Source organism: Astatotilapia calliptera, chromosome 11, assembly GCF_900246225.1.
Source record: "Astatotilapia calliptera chromosome 11, fAstCal1.2, whole genome shotgun sequence".
NCBI lineage: Eukaryota > Metazoa > Chordata > Actinopteri > Cichliformes > Cichlidae > Astatotilapia > Astatotilapia calliptera.
In genome coordinates, this window is record NC_039312.1 from 25,619,062 (window position 1) to 25,628,160 (window position 9,099).

The 9,099-nt window shown below is 43.9% G+C and overlaps 1 pseudogene; it reads left to right on the forward strand.

The window, feature by feature from the left end:
* The first annotated feature begins 310 nt into the window (after positions 1-310).
* LOC113032474 (uncharacterized protein K02A2.6-like) lies at positions 311-6,592 on the forward strand (annotated as a pseudogene).
* Positions 6,593-9,099: the final 2,507 nt, after the last annotated feature.

The following is a 9,099-nucleotide window of genomic DNA, read 5'->3' on the forward strand; positions in this document are numbered from 1 at the left end:
TACATACATAACACATTAATTTACAAGTAAGGGAAGCACAAAAAGAGGTCTGATCTGATATGGATGACATAAAGACAAAAATCGTTATCTTGATAGGCCAGGTGTGGAGACACCTTTGCAGCATTAATTTTTCTCAGGTGTAAACATGTGAGACCAAAAATCTGAACTGAAAAGATCTGAGTTTCCCCTTCTTGATTTGTGTGTTCAAAAATGCTTCTACAATCAGTCAGTCAAGAGCTCAAAGTTTTTGTTTTTCTAATTCAGTTTTTAATCTTTATACAGATGAGTCACAGTTTTAATTCTGATCCAAGGCACTCAAGTTCTTCAGCTGTGACTTACATTGTTGTGTATTTTGGGTTGTAACAGGATCCGTAGTGGGCTTGCCCCGATGCATTATGGGAAATGATGCTTTTCGGCTGTTGCTCGGGCTAGCTCCATGTTAAGTTGCTCTGTTATAATAAATACCGCAAGTTACGTTGTGGTCCGAGTATCATTGTTATACTAGTAACCCGGAGTGAAGATATAACAAAAGTGGCGACGAGGACGTCTGGACCGACGCTGCAGTCCGCTTTGGAGTTTTACATTTTTTTTCCTGCTGATGCCTCGCGCTAACCTGGTGTTAGACGGCGCCGGAGGTAGGACGACGCTACCGGTGTGCGAAGGTGGATGCCGTTTTTTTTTTCTCCTCAGCTAAACGGGGAGGAATGTACAGCGGACAGGACGACGAGGGCAGACTCCGTAAGTGACGTTAACCAAAACATAAACGGATAAAAGAGACGTTACGAAAAGGAACAGTTGTGAGGGGAAGAGTGCCATTCAACCAGGAGCCGAGTAATGGCTGGAGTTACTGGCCCTATCGGTCCCTTCGACGAAAGCACGGAGCAATGGAGCTCATATACGGAGCGTTTTGGATATTTCGTTGCGGCTAACGACATACAGGATGCTAAACTGGTGCCCATTTTTTTGAGTGTGATAGGCCCAAAGACTTTTACCCTGCTAAGGAGCCTGCTACAGCCAGCAAAGCCAGGCAGTAAAAGTTTCACAGAGATCGTGGACACACTGACCAAACACTTCTCGCCCAAGCCCCTCGTGATCGCTGAACGGTTCAAGTTTCACAAGCGAAACCAAGAAGAGGGTGAGTCTGTCACAATGTTCGTTGCATCGTTACGCAAATTAGCTGAACACTGTGAGTTTAAAGATGTTTTAAATGACACATTAAGAGACAGACTCGTGTGTGGTTTAAGAAATGAAGCTGCACAGAAGAAATTGCTCACGGAAAGTGATTTGACTCTTGAGAAGGCAATTAATATCAGTGTGACCATGGAAATGGCATCAAAAGAAGCCCATGCGCTACATGCTACAGACAGAGTACACAAACTAGACAATGGTAAAGCAAATGCACAGGGACCATGCTTCCGCTGTGGCAAGTTAGGACACCTTGCTAGTGATTGCTGGTGCAAAGAAATGGATTGCAACAACTGTGGAAAAAAAGGTCATGTAGCACGGGCATGCAGGAACAAAAGGTGCAAGGATAAGGGCTCAAAGCCTGGGAATAAAAGAGGCACTGCAAGATTCAAAAAAGAAAGACATGTTCACACAGTTAAGCTTCATGAGGATAGAGCAAATGACTCCTCAGATGAAGAAGTGTTGTCTGCAATAAATACTGTGCGAATACTGAAGGTGGACGAAACCTCAGACGGCTTTTGGGTCACGCCCAAACTGGAGGGACATGTTGTAAAAATGCAGATTGACACTGGGTCAAAAGCATCACTAGTGTCATATAATGTCTATAGGACATGTCTGAAGCACCTTCCACTCAAACCCTCCGACACAGTATTTAAAGGATATACTGGACATCGAGTGCCTATGAAAGGAATGGCAGAGGTGACTGTTCAATACAATGGCCAAACTGCTAAGCTGCCTGTGTATGTTACGCAGAAGAACTGCCCTGCTATAATGGGACGTGTGTGGCTCAAAACAATCAGACTCAACTGGCAAGAGGTGAGAAAGCTGTCGCATGGTTCCTCTCAGCTACAGGCCATACTGGGAAAACACCAGGAGGTTTTTCGTGAGGAGCTGGGCAGCATGAAAAAAATTACAGTGAAGCTGCATCTCAAGCCTGACTCCAAGCCAGTCTTTATGAAGGCTAGACCTGTGCCGTACGCCATTCGGCCCAAGGTGGAGTCTAATTTAGACGCATTGGTCAAGAATGGTGTTCTGGAGCCGGTTACGACCAGCGAGTGGGCCACGCCCATCGTTCCAGTTCCCAAAAAGGATGGCGGAATCCGGATCTGCGGAGACTTCAAGGTATCCGTGAATCCTGTATTAACAGCAGAGCAGTATCCCCTTCCACTGATTGATGACTTATTTGCTGGTCTGAGTGGAGGACAAAAGTTCAGCAAAATAGATCTCAACCAAGCTTACCTGCAAATGCACGTTGAAGAGCAGTCACGTGACATGTTGACTATTAGCACACATAAGGGACTTTTCAGATTTTGCAGGTTGCCTTTTGGCATCACATCAGCTCCAGCATTGTTTCAACGAGCGATTGATCAAATCCTGAGTGGATTACCTGGTGTGCAATGCTATCTGGATGATATCCTGTGTACAGGAGCAGATGATGAAGAGCATCTGCGCAACTTGGATGCGACCCTTCAGAGGCTGAAGGAATACGGATTGAGAGTCCGTAAGGAGAAATGTGACTTTTTCCAGTCATCTGTGGAATATCTAGGGCACGTGATTGATGCAAATGGACTTCACACTGCACCTTCGAAGATCACAGCAATCGTGGATGCACCCCCGTCCACGAAATGTCAGTCAGTTAAAGTCTTTCTTAGGGCTGTTGAACTACTACGGACGGTTCATACCCAACTTGGCATCACTCCTGAAACCACTGCACAACCTGCTACGCAAGGAAGAAGCATGGGAGTGGACAGCAAGCTGCCAAGACGCCTTTCAAAAGGCAAAGGATTCACTGACTGCATCTGAGGTGCTAACCCACTTCAATCCCAAGTTCCCAATTCAGCTTGCTTGTGATGCTTCTCCCTATGGGGTGGGGGCAGTGATTTCCCACATTCTCCCAAATGGCGAAGAAAGGCCAATTGCATTCGCATCAAGGACATTAAACACAGCAGAGTCCAACTATGCTCAGCTGGAACGAGAGGCGCTGAGCATTGTATTCGGTGTTCGGAAATTCCACCAGTACCTGTACGGTAGGAAGTTTACACTGTTTACTGACCATAGGCCTCTCACAACCATCCTGGGACCCTATACAGGGATTCCATCTCTTGCTGCTTCACGTCTCCAGAGGTGGGCGTTGATATTGTCAGGACATTCTTATGACATCAAGTATCGCAAATCGGAGTCTCATTGCAATGCAGATGGGTTGTCCAGGTTACCCCTTCCTGTTAAAAAACCCGTCTCTGACACAGTTGAGATCCTCTACTTCAGGGAGGTAGAGACAGCACCTGTTTCGGCTGTGCAGGTGAAAAAGGCGTCCAGAAATGACCCTGTGTTGGCAGCAGTGCTGGACTGGATCATTAAGGGTCTGCCTGCAAGTAAGGGTGTAGACCTGAAGGCTTTCCTGGGAAAGCGGGCGGAGCTTTCTGTTCAGGCGGGATGTTTGCTGTGGGGGAGGAGAGTCATCATTCCCATGTCACTGCGACCAAAACTGTTGAAGCAACTGCATGCAGGACATAGTGGAATAGTGAGAATGAAGGAAATAGCGAGAAGCTATTTTTGGTGGCCAAATATGGACAAACAGATCGAGGAGATTGCTAAGAACTGCTCTTCGTGTCAGATGGTCCGGAACAACCCACCACTTGCTCCTCTTCATCCCTGGGAGTTCCCACAGGAGCCATGGCATCGGGTACACATTGACTTTGCAGGTCCATACGAGGACAAAATGTTTCTTGTAGCTGTTGATGCACACAGTAAATGGCCTGAAGTGACCATCATGAAATCAGCCACCACTGAAAAGACCATAGAAGCTCTAGGAGAAATGTGCAGTAGGTTTGGATCTCCTACTCAGATAGTCTCTGACAATGGACCTCAACTGGTTTCACAGGAAATGGAGGCTTTCCTACAGGCTAATGGAGTGCAGCACATTACGTCAGCTCCATACCATCCTGCAACGAATGGTCTTGCAGAAAGGTTTGTTCAGACAATGAAACATGCACTGAAAACATCACAAGGCCAAGGAACACTGCATCAGAGACTGCACAAGTTTCTGCTTAACTACCGGAATAGTCCACATGCGACCACAAGGACATCTCCTGCCAACGCAATGTTCAAAAGAGACCTGCGCACTACCTTTGATCTTTTGAAACCCTCAACTGTGAAGGACACTGTACAAAAACAACAAGAGAAACAAATCATGTACAGGGGTCAAAAGGTCAAGGGCAGAGTCTTCAGCACCGGCGAGTCAGTGCAGGCCAGCAACTACCGAGGAGTACACAAGTGGGTTCCTGCAACTGTCATTGCTCAAACTGGTCCAGTTTCATATACAGTTCAGGTGGCCGATGGAGTCTGGAGAAGACACGTGGATCAGCTACTCCGGTCCGCACCAGTGTCTGCAGAAGGGTCTTGCGGAGATCTTGAAAATGCACTCATCGGCTCGTCAGCCCCTTCACACACACAAGTAGAGAACTCCACCACATCAGGAACAGTGGTTCCACCTGTAAAGGAGACTGTAAGAGAGACTGAGACATCTTCGGTGTCAGGAACAAAGGCTCCACAAGAGAGCACACAGACTGACGTTACCACAGACCGCCGATACCCCAATAGAGAGCGGCGGCCTCCTGTTCGTCTGAGTTATTAGATGGCACCTGACCCAAATGAACGGGGCAGAATAATCCCCATGGGTCATGGGGGAGGTTGAGGTAGTCCACCCTCACTCCCCAAGATAGCAATTAAAAGAGTTGGTGTTGTAACCTTACAGTTAATAAGAGGTGAAATGTTTGTGAGGCTATTACTGTCATGTGCCAGTGAAGACTGAAGTTTGTGAGTAGATCACCTGTTTATTTCATAGTACATCCTTTGTAAGAGGGGAGGAGATGTTGTGTATTTTGGGTTGTAACAGGATCCGTAGTGGGCTTGCCCCGATGCATTATGGGAAATGATGCTTTTCGGCTGTTGCTCGGGCTAGCTCCATGTTAAGTTGCTCCGTTATAATAAATACCGCAAGTTACGTTGTGGTCCGAGTATCATTGTTATACAAGTAACCCGGAGTGAAGATATAACATACATGACATAATGTATGGGGGAAGTTAATGGCTCCTTTACTTCAAGTATCCAGGGAGTGTAAAATAGCATCTCTCACTTTGGAGCTCTGTTGTATCTTACTGTGACAGCAGACTGATGTGTTTTGACATTCAGAGCAGGTTTAAACGCTTAATCACTTTTTGTAAAATAACAGCATGAGACTTTAGGGAGGAAAACAGTTGCAATGTGTGGTCACCATGCGACAGCAGAGTCAGTGGTCAATCTGTTGGCAGGCAGAGATGGATCGATGGTGAAAAAGTAAAATTTGTCCCCAAAAAATGTATTTATCAATCAGGTCAAAACATTGCAGTTCACATTTTCCCCTCTGTTTTAATATTGTATGACACCTATTGCAGTGTGCCATCACACAAGACACATTCACATTTTCCAACACGATGCATGCCTGTGCGAATCAAAGCAGCAGCTCACATCAGACAACCCGAGTTCTCTTAGTGGAACTTGTGGGCTGACACAGTGCAGGTAAGGTGACCTGAGGCACATCATCCTTTTTTCACTATGCAGCTACCTCCTTATAAATATAGCATCAATAGAGTAGCTGTCTGGTGTTTTGGGGTGAGGCGAATGAGGCAACTCCACCTGAAGACTCAGTGATCTTAGATGAATGGGGTGTCATTCAGGAAATAAGCAAGGGAAAGAGGGTGGATCTTATGCCAAGTGCTGCAGCTGGTGGTGAAGGCCATTCCTCTCAGCCTCAGTCACTTTCTAAAGCTTAACCTATCTTTGTGATCCTTTGCAGCGCTGTGTGGAGGAGCCTTTCATGAGCTCCCTCGCTCCTGTAGAAAAATCTTTAACCTCTCCTACAAAGAAGACCTAATGTGTCAGCCTCAGATATTTTGTATCATTTTTGGAGTCTTTAGTCATGTGGAATTTTTGCTTCGGTGAAATTCCGCTCAAAAGAATAATACAGCGTGCCTAGATTGCATCTTTTACACGTGTGACACGTATTGATATTTACAATGAGATTCATGAAACTATTGCACTTCTCCGCTAGATAAAATACTTTTCAACTACCCGTGGCCTCTGACTATGGCAAAAGAGATAGTTCAAGCAGCAGCATAGATGTAAAAATGTTTTGGATGAATAGCGGCGTGTGTAGCTACGTGCCAGTTTGATAGAAAAATAATTTAAAAATTCACCCTGATTCATGCCAGATAATTGTACAGGAAAAGCTGTTGAAGTCTATCTTCAGTTGTCCTAAGAGAATTGTTTTTGACTGTGCACAGGTGGACCTATCAATCTGGTGCCTGTTTACATGGATGCCAGATGTTAGCCAGCGTGACCAAAAGCAATTCAATACTTGGCTTTTTCATCTCCTCTTTCTTTTTCTTCTTCATCTTTTTTTTTTTTGAGTATCACTGAGAAAAAAAATGTCTGTTACGATTGCTTCTAAGTAGAATACACATTTGCCTGTATTAACAAGGAGACATTAGGGTGACAGGAAATATAAACAAGTATGGTGACAAGCTACATGTCTATCATTTGGATGTTGCTAGCAAGTTATGCAGTAATTTGTAAGATATGTAAAAACAGTAGAAAAATTTGTAATTGGTAAATACTATACACTTTTTATAAATAAATGAAACATATCCATATGCATGTGATTGAGTCATCCATTATATTTCTCCAGACTGCAGAACAGTGAATGCTGCTAATTAGCAAGAATGATTAAATAGCCAAACCGTTTTATATTATTATATTTTATACTTGTTACTTTTCTGATAAGTGAAGAATAGTCTTTAAGATCTGGATGAATGTGATGAGCTCAGTGGAAGAACCCATGAACACTTCTGATGAAACTGAGGTGAACTAGGTGGAGGAGGACTGCATCAACGTGACGCTGAAATGACCACAGATGGCAGAGAAAGAACAGCTTCAGAAATGACAGGCTCGCTCAGAGAGCGAGGCTGTGGTAAGACCTCATTGGTTTAACAGAGTGAGTAATTTCCTCAGTCATCCGATGTGTTGAATTAGGAAGAAGGAGAAAGACACAAAGAGAAAGAAAATAGATGGTATATGGACTAGTTCTTATATAGCGCTTTTCCACTCTTCTGAGCACTCAAAGCGCTTTACACAACTTGTGCATTCACCCATTCACACCCATTCGCACAAGCACAACTGACATTCACACACCGATGAATGCATCGGAGAGCAATTTCGGGTTAGTATCTTGCCCAAGGATATTTGGCATGCAGACTAGGGGAAGCCGGGAATCGAACCACCAACCTTCCGATCAGTAGATGACCTGCTCTACCACCTGAGCTACAGCCAGCTGAGAAGTACATTTAAAATCTCCTTTTTCATACAATGTATCCCAAAATTGTAACAATTTTTTTTAAATTTTACAATGCAGTGTGTAGAGACAATCCAGTCAGGTTAATTTTAGTAACATTTCGATTTTTTTTAAAGGAGAAACAAAATAATTGGAGGTAAAATTATTTTATTCGCTTTACTCCATTTAAAGAAAAAAGATTCTTAGCTAATGACTGAGTGCTAGATAAATAAAAAGATCCAGATCCCATTAAATATAACACTTTATTTTACATGGAAAATGACATTTAATTACTTGCATTCAGGATTTTCGCCATTTGGTACTTTTTGGAGTGTAAGCGAATACAGTTCAATTAAACTCTGCCATACAAATGAAATGAACAAGACATAATCAAAATCCAGAAATGCTACTGCCTTCTCTGGGCTTGGATTTCTTTAACATAGATGTAGGTGAAGTGAGAAATAAAGGGTCTGAGACAAAAAAGAAAAACTGAATTTCTTTTTTGTAATCATGGACACCAAGTTGTCCTAGCACAAGAGGAAAGGAATCTCTGGCTTTCACAACCAGCATCCATGATGGCACGGGGGCACATTAGTGCACCTGGTATAGGGAACTAGCATATTTTTGGAAGGCCTCATTACTCCCCTGAAAAGTGTACACAGGTTTCAGAGCAACATGTGTTTTTCAATGGAGGACCTTGGTTTCAGCAAGACAATGCAAAACTATGTTGCTATGCACTTGCAGGGCTCTGTAGTGAAGGAGTCCAGGTGCTAAACTGGCTCTCTGCAGTCCAGACCAATCAGACCTGGACACGGGGTTTTACATTGTCATTAGGCTGATGTAGGTACAGCCACAATCAGGTTATAGATCAGACCAGATTAAGCAGGGCAGGAAGGCACAGCACATGACACAAGACGACAAGACAGGTAAACAACTGGTCAAAACACAGAGCATCAGTGAGTACGACAGAAAACAACATGCTGGGATGTTACAAGACAGGAATGAAGCATAACAAATCAGTACAGCTGTTGGCGCTGATTGCTGATCGGAGTTCAGTCGTGTCTGAATCAGGTCAACAAATGGCTTTGGCTGTTGGTGACCAGTTAAACAGTATGAGAGCAGTTATAGCAACAAAGGCTGAGAAAGCTGGTTAGAAATGCTCCTGTTGCAGTGGAGTCAGTATCACATTTTTTTTTCTCAAGGGTTTGTGTCCAAGCTGTTTCTTTATGTGCCATGTTGTGCATGCTAATGTATCTCTTGTGCTGTTAGAGGACAAGTTACCGTAGCTTGGTAGTAAAAGTCCAGCGAAACTGAAAACTCGGGACCCGGGGCCACAATTGAGGTTTTTTAATCTGCATTTTTTTCATTTTGTGTCGCCATTCAGTTACATTTCTTAAATATGTTCAGTAGATAAAAGGATTTTTTTATTTAACCCTCCCATTGTACAGTATAATTCTACCACATGCTAACATTTTTTGATATGCCTTCTCTGTGTCTGTGTTGAAGGTTTTTCTGCATTATGGGGACCACTCTGTTCTCACTTGGTG